Source organism: Podarcis melisellensis, assembly GCF_964234715.1.
Source record: "Podarcis melisellensis genome assembly, chromosome: 9".
In the NCBI taxonomy this organism is placed as follows: Eukaryota; Metazoa; Chordata; class Lepidosauria; order Squamata; family Lacertidae; genus Podarcis; species Podarcis melisellensis.
The window spans coordinates 36,873,696-36,885,810 of record NC_138541.1 but is presented as its reverse complement, the minus strand read 5'-3'; positions in this window follow the sequence as shown (position 1 = coordinate 36,885,810).

Below are 12,115 nucleotides of genomic sequence, written 5' to 3'. Positions count from 1 at the left end.
TTTTTTGTGGATGACATCAAAAAGAATCAAGCAGGAGATGTAACTGCATGGACCACTTGTTGTCTGACCTCTTATTCAGATTTGCTGGGGTGTTTGCAGTGTACAGTTCTTGCAGCAGGATTTGGCTCACTTGTTGATTTCTTCCATTCTCTACTTTGAGTTCAGCATTGTTGGATACTTTATTGTTGCCTCTGACTCTGTTTATTTATTAAAGCATTTCTATACCACTGTATCATAAAATATCAAGACAGTGCAACCTACAAAACATTTAAAAAAATAAATAAATGAAATACGGTTGACCATTCAAGCGACTGGCTAACAAAAAACAAATAGCTGCAAAGGGTTGTCAGCACACAAAAAGTCTTCAAGAAACACCTGAAAGTTAAAAGAGAGGCTGCCCTGTCCTGGTTTCTGATCCATAATTGACTTCTGACTTCTGCTCAATGATTGAAACTAAGACTTTCACGTCAAATCTGACTATGGACTAACATGAAGTTATCTCAACTCATAAACTCTTATCTCTAATTCTGTAACGAATTATTGTGTTATACATATCCTTATGAGTTTGAGTTTGTAATCTCTGTTTGAGTTTGCAACTTCTTATTAAGGCACGTTGGGCTTCTGTAACACAGGAGGCAAGTAACAGCACTTCTCTGGGTGGCATCCTAAAACAACACCACCACAAAATTCCAAACAAGGTAAGTAAGAGATTATAGTCACTGGACTTTGATATGCAAGTAAAATAATTCAATTTACGTAGCCCTGTTCAGCTGTTTAGTACCCACAGCTCCTAAATATGTAAAAGTGGGGAGGAAGCTACTTCCAGCACCAGGCCAATTGGCGGACCAACTGAAGACTGGCAGCATCAACCCCCGCCGTGTGGAAATCCCTTGCAGACAACTGCAATGCCTGGAGGCAGACAGGTTGTGTATCCACAGCCCTGACCAGAGGAGGAATGACCACTGGGAGGAGCGCAGAGAGAAGCAGTGCCACGGTGCATCTGCAGCAGCACGACTGGACGCCTTCAGTGGTTGCAGCTGCAACAAAGCATGCCTCTCCCGCATCAGTCTCTACAGCTACAGAAGGCGCTACAACCATCCAACAGCTTGACCCTCACCCCAAAGGAGCTCTCCTCCATTGTCTCCCTAGAGTCTGGATGCCAACAAATAATGCTTTTGTGATCCCCATAATAGTAACTTTATCAGGGTGATTAGCCAAATTCATGGAGGATATGTCTCTCTGTGCCTATTAGTCATGCTAGATTCGTGGAAATTCTGCATGTTGGTGAAGAAGCCCGTAATGCCAGTTGCTGGCATGAGAGGAGTGGTCATGCTGCCATACCTAATAGACTTATTTACATATCCTTAGATTGCTGATTTTGGCCCAGGCATTTTTTTTCTATTACACCCCTCTGCTAACACTTTTAAGGTAAAATTTTGTTGGAAAAGGGAGCTTGACTCTCATTGCTTTTGTAAGAGAACTGCTACTGAAAACGTATGCTAATAACAAAGGCTCTACCTAGCATTGCTGCTTCAACAGTCTGGAAAATGATCTGCTCCCCGCAGCGGGTTGTCTTTCTCAAAGGGGTGCCTTTTTCTCTCTCCCCTCCTTGACTTCCTTTCTGTTGAGAAAATGGAGCAATTGATGCTTCAAAAGGGAATTCCGCACTTGGCAATCAGCTCCCGCTTGCAGGATGTCTTTGTCAACGGCAGCTTGAATATATTTTCCTCTCATTTCTCTCTGTTGTGGCAGTGGCAGACACAATTCCTTTCAGATCAGAAGCCTAGTGCCTACCTGGGACAGACTGTGAAAGGCATCTTCCCATGAGCCAATCAGATCCTTGCCATGGAACTGAGGATCTTGTTGGCTGCGGTGTGAGTTTTCCATTGAAGCAGATCTGCAGGTCCTGCTGCTGAGCATCATTCCATACAGAGGAAGACTTACTTCCTGGTGGCCCGCAATAAACACCTCTCACCTTCAACTTAAACTATTGTCTATCTTTCCCCAAGGGCTGCTTCACACACTGCAGACTTTTTGACTTGAGCCCCATTATGTGAAAACTCTGGCTGTACTAAAATCTTGATTATTCCCATAATATAGATCCAAACTAGGATAGAGAGCCATGTCAGATAGTGCTTCTCTGACCCTGTTATCACAGTTGTCGCCATCAGCAATTCCATAGGCAACGTTAAGGTTTCTCCTGGACCCCAACTTTCCACGTGTGTCCAGATCATGCATACATGCACCAGGAGAGAGGATGAATCACATGGTGTCTTTTCCCCAAGATTTCCAGTAAGTATACTTCCTATTTTCCATCAGTTAAAGCAAATTGCAGGAGGAATCTGAAATTTCGTGATGGGGATACTTGCACTGAATTCGGTTAACTCTTGAATAACATGGCTCTCTCCAGTTGTCCTCAAACTGCAGTGTTGCTGTAATTCACAGATCTTTGTTACTGACATCAGTAGACCCCCATAATTTTAAAAATAAATTTCCTTATAGTATGGTTCACATTGTATTGACACATTATTCAGCAAACCTGCATTTTCACAAGGAATGAAGAAAAATGGAAAGCCCCTAATCTAATTGGCTACTGATGCCACATAAATTTCAACTTCACAATTTGGCTTATTTTCATAAAATTGGCAAATTTTGCAATTTTTGTGCCTTTCCATGAGTTTAAAGTTGCAATTTATTTTTGTTCCAAAACAGCAAGAGGGTATTTAGACTTGTTGCTGGTTTGATCTACTGTATTGTTTTTAAGACTGCTTTTAACACATTATAATCCTGGTGTTAAAACCTTGGGATGAGCTGGCAACTGAGAAAATGAATAGCATTGTCACATAAAATATCCAGGACTCTGCCAGTGAGGAGGAGCACTTTCCTATCCTGTGGGCTGAGGCTGTTGGGATCCAAGGACAAGTCTTGCTTCAGGGGGTTATTGTCTCATGTACAAAGTGTTTGCTCAGAACTTGGAAGCTGCCATCTTACACCCTGAAGGAAACAAGATTTTATAATTGACAATAATTCATTTGGATGTTATGATAATCAGAAAACAAACAAGAAGCTTCCTTTGTAAACTGAGAGGTTGTTCATCTGGGATGCTTTGAAAGGAACACACATATGCTCAGTGAGAGTCAAATGTACCAATAACTGACTCTGTTCCATAGAGACTATTCCAGTGTCAAACACAGCAACTTTTTAGCAGTTCGGATTTGCCGGAGAACTATTTTGAGTGGTGTACTAGTGAAGGAACAGCACGTTTCCTGTGGCTCTCAGCTTGGATTTTAAAGTTTCTAGCCATTATGGCTGCAAAGCTAGACTTGACACCCTATAGGCAATGCTTGGTGCATCTCAGATTCCCAACAGATGAGGGCGTATGGGTCCTTGCAAAAGTGGACTCAAATAGGCCACATTCTGTAAACCTGTGTGATTTGTGTAATTGCAATAAGGAGTAGGCACGGAATCTGGTTTTGTGGTTGAAAATTTGCAATTTTTTGTCTGTGGAAAATATGGTGCCCCCACTGATCTTAGTGGTAAGCACATCTGGAAAATTAAGAAACTATCTTAAAATGGCTGCCGGGGGAGACATGGCCAGCCCAAAATGGCTTGCTTGAGGCAAGGGGTGGGGCGTGGAGAGAACCGGCTAGTCACAAAGCAAAAGTAACTTGCCCAACAAACCAAGTACAAGGCAGAGGTTGAGACCTGAACCAGATATTTAACCTTGCAAAGCCCAACAAAATAAGCGGGTTTTTCCCCAAGGCTAGCTGATGAGGTTCGGAAAAAAGGAACACGGACAAGTCCAAGAAACTGACTACAAGACAGGTTGGGTCTGGGTCCCATATTTAGCCTGCATATTTGACTGCATATAGCAGAACAAAATCCCCATTTCACAGAATGGGAGCTAATTTATCCAGATTACATCTGAATGGTTTGTTTATGTGACTGACTGTTGATATTTGTGGTTTAAATTCTGTTTTACTGTATGCTGCTATGAGATCACATTCAAGATGAAAGATGTGCTAAAAATACCTTAAAATATTATTTTCTCTAAAATTAATTTATTCTTCAATATTAATAGGAATGTCACCCACAAACCAAGTCTCCCAATTCATTTTTAATCAACTCTCAATACGCTCATTTCAGGATGCTCCCCGTGGCCTGTTCCTCAGCAACCTGGCTCTGCATTCACCTCAAGAGTTTTTCTAAAGCTGGGCTGTTTCCTGCAAGATCAGATGTGTTGATGTTTCTTGCTTAACCAAAGAGAAGGATTTGGAGGCTTGGCTTAGAAAATCTCTGATTCTGTGTAAATGATAGGCACTTCACATGCATGTAACTAACCACCTTGAGTGTAACAGTCACCCAGTGGCAAACACATACATGTGATTTAGGAGCTGTGTATTCATTTTAGATAAAGCATTGCACTAAATTTATACTTGTTCTGAAACAAATGCCAGGAGGAAGTACTGGGTACATGTATTGTTTCTCACCTTTTCTTTGCATTGGGAGAACCCTACGATTTTACTCCGCCAGTAGCAGCAGAGATTATGTTAGTTGTCCTCCTGGCGTGTCTGCCATGTTATTTTCCTAGAAGTTCCAAGATGTTGCATTGTTCTGGAACATTGTGATATTTTTTTATTATAATTTTTTTTTTAAGATACTCACCACACACATGCAAAATGACAGCCCCCCACTGAACTGATTTTTAAAAAAACACAGAATGACACAATGTCTAGGGCATGGGGGGGGGTAGGATGTCAGCCATTAAGAGCAGCTGTCAAAGCCACTGCCACAAATGCCGTCCAAAAATGTGAAAACAGTGTAGGAGAGATGCACGCCTAACAAGCAAATAACAAAACGTATCTGCCAAATCAGTAACAAAAGAAGTATTTTATAACTATATATATATATATATATATATATATATATATATATATATATATATATATGCTTTCGTAGATTTTCACGGGTACAGGAATGCAGGTTTTGGTGTCCTCGGGTGTCTTCCCGTGTAAAAGTTGGGGTGTCTAGGCGACGTTTCGACGAGGTCTCACTCGTCATCTTCAGGCTGGTGCCGAAAGCACCAGCCTGAAGATGACGAGTGAGACCTCGTCGAAACGTCGCCTAGACACCCCAACTTTTACACGGGAAGACACCCGAGGACACCAAAACCTGCATATATATATATATATATATATGCTTTCGTAGATTTTCACGGGTACAGGAATGCAGGTTTTGGTGTCCTCGGGTGTCTTCCCGTGTAAAAGTTGGGGTGTCTAGGCGACGTTTCGACGAGGTCTCACTCGTCATCTTCAGGCTGGTGCTTTCGGCTTCTTGTTACTGGAACAGAGCAGGATCTCAGTGTTTGAGTTCCTATAAATACTGTTGAGGGGGTGTGGTGTATAGCCTCCAATGTTCTGGGCAGAGAGGAAGTTCCCAGGCTAGTGTGCCTTTTCTTCTTTTTTGTTCCTTAATTACTTGAGGGATATCTTGAGTGATTTCTTGAGTGATATCCTGAGTACCACTTAGGTGGGTCATTAGGTGTGGATTAGTTGCTAAAGTCTTTGTGTCTTGACCTCTTGAACTTTGTGAAGAGTTTTTCTGAGAAGATGGCTGTACTGCACTTAGTTGTGCTCTGGCTTGGCTTCGTGTATAGGGGCGAGCTGTGGTTTTGTGGCCTGTGTCAGCCAGATCTGTGTAGGGATTGCAGGGGGGTGCAGCATCCGGAGGTGCCACCATGGTTTGGCTACTGGATGGTGTCTGTAATTTATCTGTGGAGAGGGTCTGGGTTTGGGTCTGGTGTGGTTGATTGGTGATGGCGTTCTGTGTGCCTCTGGATCTGGTGTCAGTTTTTGAGGGGAGGGCTAATTTCCAGATGTCTGGCAAGCGGGATGTGTCGTCACGCTTGTTCATGTTGTGAGGGTGTTTCTCTATCTCAAGTAATTAAGGAACAAAAGAAGAAAAGGCACACTAGCCTGGGAACTTCCTCTCTGCCCAGAACATTGGAGGCTATACACCACACCCCCTCAACAGTATTTATAGGAACTCAAACACTGAGATCCTGCTCTGTTCCAGTAACAAGAAGCCGAAAGCACCAGCCTGAAGATGACGAGTGAGACCTCGTCGAAACGTCGCCTAGACACCCCAACTTTTACACGGGAAGACACCCGAGGACACCAAAACCTGCATATATATATATATATATATATATATATATATATATATATATATATATATATATATATATATATATAAAACACCTCCCAGAATGAACAAACCTTATGATTTAATTCTGTCTTATTTTGTTCTTCCCACAAATCATTTTTCTTTTGACTCTTTTCTCTAGGCGTAAAAATCACTTCAGAAGTCTGGCTGCACTTTGTATCCTACAGCCACCATTTTGATGTGGGTGTGTGGGTGTTGGAAGGGGAGAAATATGTGTATTTAAAATAAATTAATATGGCAATACAGTAAGGCTAATTATTGAACAAACTGCTGGAGTCTGTACTAGAGCAGAAATTTGGACATAAGTGGCTTAAAAAAAACCACACCTGCCTATGTGCTTCAAGCACAGCAAATCCTTGTTTAATGAGTCCAAAGGATTAGTGCTGCACACCAGCCATATTAGCACCACATTGGCCAGAGGTGTGTATAGATCCCTTCTCCAGAATCGTACCACTTTTTTTTTAACTGTGTGCCCCCAAGGCTATGGCTTTTGCCCCATTCTGACTCTTTCCAAAGGAGCGAATCAATACCAGTCCATTACGTACGTAGATGAAGACCATCAATAAAGGAGGAACTAGCTGGAGGTGAGAAGGCAATCATAGAGGATTTTGCGGTTTTATCAAAGGGCTTTCTCTGTGTTACAAGAGACTTTGCATAACTAAGCCTAGCTGGAAATAGTACAAAATAGCATGGAGAAATAAACAGATAAAAAACATAGTTGTAAGTGGACCAGTTGATTATTCTGAGTTACTTGAAAGGCTGTTTTTTAAAAACAAAACCAAAAACCAACAACTATAAGAAGTGTTGATGTGTTCAGGACAGAAAAGATCCTTTAAATTTGATTTGATCTGCTCTACCCAGAGACGGGGTAAAAATTCAAATGACAAGAATGGCCTTTTGGAAACAGTCATACAAAAGGAACATAATAAATTTGCTAAATTTTGCTAACTTTTTCCACATAGATGCACAAAATTTTGAAATTGGCATCTTTTAAAACTTCTGGAAAACATTAAAATACATTAAATCTGTGAAAGTTACTATAAATGTTGTACCAAAAAATTAAATGAGTATCAAGTAGCCCAGCTACCCCCAGTACGATATTCTGTGATAAAAAGCAGATCGGTGAGAAAATTCTTTTGTATACTTTTATGCATGCAAATAAGGCTGAATTTTAAAAACAGGAGTGTAAGCACTGAACTGAAACAATCATTTTCTTGAAAATTTGCCTGAATAAGACAATAAATTTAGCAATGGTGCCCTCTAGTGGGACGAAATGGCTAGTGCCGAAACAAGTGGAAAGCATGGATGGCAGTCACAAACTATCATCAGCCTGGTTTTCCAATAACAAAGATTCTATTGCAGAACTAAGGGGATCTTAAGCCTGATGAGGGTTATTTCCTATTGTAACTAGTCAATTATTGTTTGCAATTGCAATTGTTGGCAGTGCAGGGAGTAGCACTGGTTTTTCTTACCATGAGGACTGACATTTTTTCTTTCCTAACAAGAGGTCCTGTGCCTTTAATGGCTGCATAGCCGGCAGGTTTCCTAGGCAGGATGATGTAGCGATAAAAAAGACGGCACCTGTGGAGTTTCTACCTCTCATGTGAATGTTAGAGACTGAGAGCTTGGGCTGAAAGGTGCCGGAACTCCCTCATTCTCTTATCATGGCAATGGTGCCCACCTGAGAGGTGCCAGAACTGCGTTCCAGTGCATTTCGGCTGGAAAAAAGCCCATTTTCACACTCGCTATGCGACTGAGGAGGTGCAGGGCATGTCCACATATTCACACACATGTGTATAAGGTACTGTGAGAGGCAAGCAGTATGCATGTGCATCTTAACATGTGCCAACCCAACTTGTGCAACCCTTCCTCCTCAGAAATGGGGGCAGGGAACAGAACAGCCACACAAATGAGGCCTACGTTGTTACTGAATGAGCATAGTGCTAGCATCATATGCATGCATCAAGGGCTGTGACTGCTTCCCACCACCACCACCTGCATAGGATCATCGTCATCATCGAAAGCCGGTAAGTAGGTCTCACCCCGGGGAGCCAAGCTGATCTAGTTGATATACAGTGGTACCTCGGGTTACATACGCTTCAGATTACACACGTTTCAGGTTACAGACTTTGCTAACCCAGAAATAGTGCTTCCGGTTAAGAACTTTGCTTCAGGATGAGAACAGAAATCGTGCAGCAGCAGGAGGCCCCATTAGCTAAAGTGGTGCTTCAGGTTAAGAACAGTTTCAGGTTAAGAACGGACCTCCGGAAAGAATTAAGTACTTAACCCGAGGTACCACTGTACAGTTGAACTTGGAACAGGAAGTACAGTAGTACTAGGTGCACATTTCCATACAGCCACAAAATTCACCGCTTCACCTTGATCCAGTCGTTCTCTCTGCCTAATCTCCAGAGACTGATCTTCTATATAAAACAGAACGGAAGAGGCCTGTGCTACTTCCAAAGGTGCTGGATGGTTGCTCCAGAGCACTGGAGTCTGTCAAGGACAAAGATGGGGAATTGGAAACACTCCATTTGCTACTGGATTACAACTTCCGCCATCCTTGACCACTGGCCATGCTGGCTGGAGCTGATAGGAGTTGGAGCTGAGAACAGGTGGAGGGCTACAGCTTTTCCATCCCTGTTCTTGGATGTGGGTGGGCAGGATGGAACCTGCTTGGTACCAGTGTGGTGTAGTGGTTAAGAGCGGTAAACTTGTAATCTGGTGAACTGGGTTCGCTTCCCCGCTCCTCCACATGCAGCTGCTGGGTGACCTTGGGCTTCTCTGAAGTCTCTCAGCCCCACTCACCTCACAGAGTGTTTGTTGTGGGGGAGGAAGGGAAAGGAGAATGTTAGCCGCTTTGAGACTCCTTCAGGTAGTGATAAAGTGGAATATCAAATCCAAACCCTGCTGCTGCTGCTGCTGCTGCTGCTGCTTACTTTCTGAGCGGTTTAGAATGTGGTCGTTCTTCAGACGAGTGCGGTGCGAAAACATAGCAATGCTAATACTGTTCAGAACTAAAATTCTGTGATGTGTGTTAATGTCATGAAGTTTAAGTGGTAGGAACAGCTCAGGGTCATGACATAAGTTAGGTGTACTATCAAAAGGTTACCTCGGTCAAAGTCTTTATCTTGGATTAATCCCATTTGGGTCAAATACTTCTCCAAAGTAAGGATTTTAAAACTGAGACCTAAAGGCCCGTTCCAGTAGATGGCTTACACCAGTTGATGGCTGCAAATGGGGAGAGAGTATTGGTATCAGGGGGGGAAAACCCATATAAACAGAGTACGGCTGGGAAGTTCAGAAGGACAATGGGATCATGGAAGCTTTTTTTTGTGATAGCTTCTATAACGGAGTGAATTTTCCTTTCCCTTCTTGAGCTTCATGTTTCTGTAATAAACCCCAGCATGTCACATCACCATTTCTCTCCACACTGGCAGCTGAATGCCTGAGCACCTTATGCACCAGTATCTAATGTACATCAACGCTTATTAATAAAGTGATTCTGATCTTTGACTTGCCTGTAAAGTAGCAACTGTTTGTAAAGAATCAATTATGTGTTGACATTAGCAAGTGCAGAGCTGTAATGGATAGTGCAATTCCAGGAGTCAGAGAGGCCATCTGGGATCTTTGACCTTAACCTGAGGAGTAGAAGTCCTTCTCCTTGCTACCATATTAGTTGTTAGTTGATCACTACCTTGGGAGCCTGTTTTCTGACTAGTTTTTAAGCCCTATAGCAAAATCATCATCATAATCATCAAGTTCCATTAAAAAAAGCAGATGGAGAGGGTAGGGACATAGTGTAATGGCACTCTGCATGTTACGTACTTTCCGAGCAACTCAAGGAAATGGGATTATAAACTAGAAAAAATAAGTCAGCAATATAAGCAGAGGAAGAAGCCATCCCAATAAGCAGAAGCAGAAACTCCAATCTGGTCATGATGATGAACTAGTGAGCTATTCTGTTTCAAGAGCTGCCACAAATGCAGGAAGCCCAAACTGGGATTTGCCAACAGCGCATCACAGTTGCCATGACACTGCTGCACTGCAGGAATATCATGTGACTCAATCAGGCAGTCAGCTGATCTACATACACTAAGTGATCTAGCCATAAATTCAGTTGACCGACCGAAGCATCGTGCGTTTAAGCTGTGTAAACAGAGTGAGCAGAGGATAAGGGAAGTAAAAGCGGGACATTGCACTGTGAAAGCTGGCTTGGGCCATGGAGAAATTCCAACCCCGACTGCCAGGCCATGAGGTTGATGTCAGAATGGATGTAAACGGGCTCCCTTTCTGAGGCATCTTAAAGCACCACTTTCAAGTCAAGAGCTGAGGCTCCTGCAGCCATCTAGTGACACAGCTTGTGCGGGCAATTATCACCACTACTAAGACTGAACATGCATTAGAGTCATGTTCTTATAAATATCATCATGATGAATGAAAAAAGATGAACACTTCATGGCTGCCAAAAACAAAAGCAATAGTTGTACTCTCCCCCCGCCCCCATCTGTCGCCTTGTCCTGTCCAGTATTTCTTCAGTAATTTTTCTTTCTCGCTCTGGTTGGCCAGAAGTGGCTTAGTCATGCTGGCCAAATGACCCAGAATCTGTCTGTGGACAAATGCTGGTTCCCTCGGCCTATAGAGCGAGATGAGCACCGCAACCCCAGAGTCATCCGCAACTGGACCTAAGGGTCAGGGGTACCTTTACCTTTTTATGCTTTACATATGCATGTTTTTCTCCCAGACCTAAACCAATTCCTACTGCCAACAAGTGCTTCGTCTTATAAACCGCCTTGATTTCTCCATACCTATTTTGCTCTGATTTCTCATCCTCTGCTCTCTTGCTTATTAGCATTTCAGCTATTGTATAGGTTTGATTTGCTTCCTTCCATTGGGGAGGAGTTGTTGCATTAGGGCTGAGCCAATTTTTTGTGGGCAAGGATTTTTTTGGTGTGCCATGCTATTTTACCCGTTCACAACCATTCTTAACTTTTGGTGCAAAATTTAAAACAGAGGGTAAGTTTCCTCCACTTTCTGGTTATGTCTTCTGGCCAATCCGGGGTCATATAGGCAGCATTATGATGCCATGGCACCACAAAACCAATTGATTTGGCTATGTGACAGCACACTGAAGTAAAATCAGAGTTAGGGCAACTCTTCCTGTTTTCACTTTTAAAGTGGGACTATTTACCTCAGTTGCTGAAAAGAGTATCATGTTTCACAAAAACAACTGTTTTTTTAAAAAATATTTTTTATTAGCTCACCAATCAAATCAAATCACATCACATCACATAAATTCCGAATTGCAAAGCCGAATTTTAAATTTTTGTTGAGGGGACCCATATTTCAAGTTCCGAAGGGGGATTCCGATCATCTTCTTGCTACTGCGTTAATATCCATATCAGTCCAAATAATGTTCATAATTCTATCCAGTCTTATCTTGCTGTTTCCACATCTCATATTGTTCGTATATTTTTTTATTTTTTTATTTATGATCTCTTCTGATAATCTCCTTAAGCAGATAAAGACCAATTATAGTCCTGTGTGAATTTTTCCGTTCGTCCATTCCTCATATCAAGATGGTCTCACACATCTGTCGCTCTGAGGAGTCTCACCCACAATATAAAAACAGCTCTGTTCCTCCTCCCAGACTTAAGTCCTCCGACAGAACTTGCCAAAACATTCCAAAGCTCTTATACTTTCCACTATCTTCTTGAAACATGCTTTGGTTAAAAAATTATCTCCACACAGTCATAAATCCACAGCTTAAGTCATTAAAACAGCATTTCTGACTTGTGTGTGTGGGGGGGAGATTCTTGGTTAATCACATAGAGGAAAGAAAGGAAAGTTTTTTTCCCTCCCCCATCCAGTCCCCTTGCCATACCGAGCC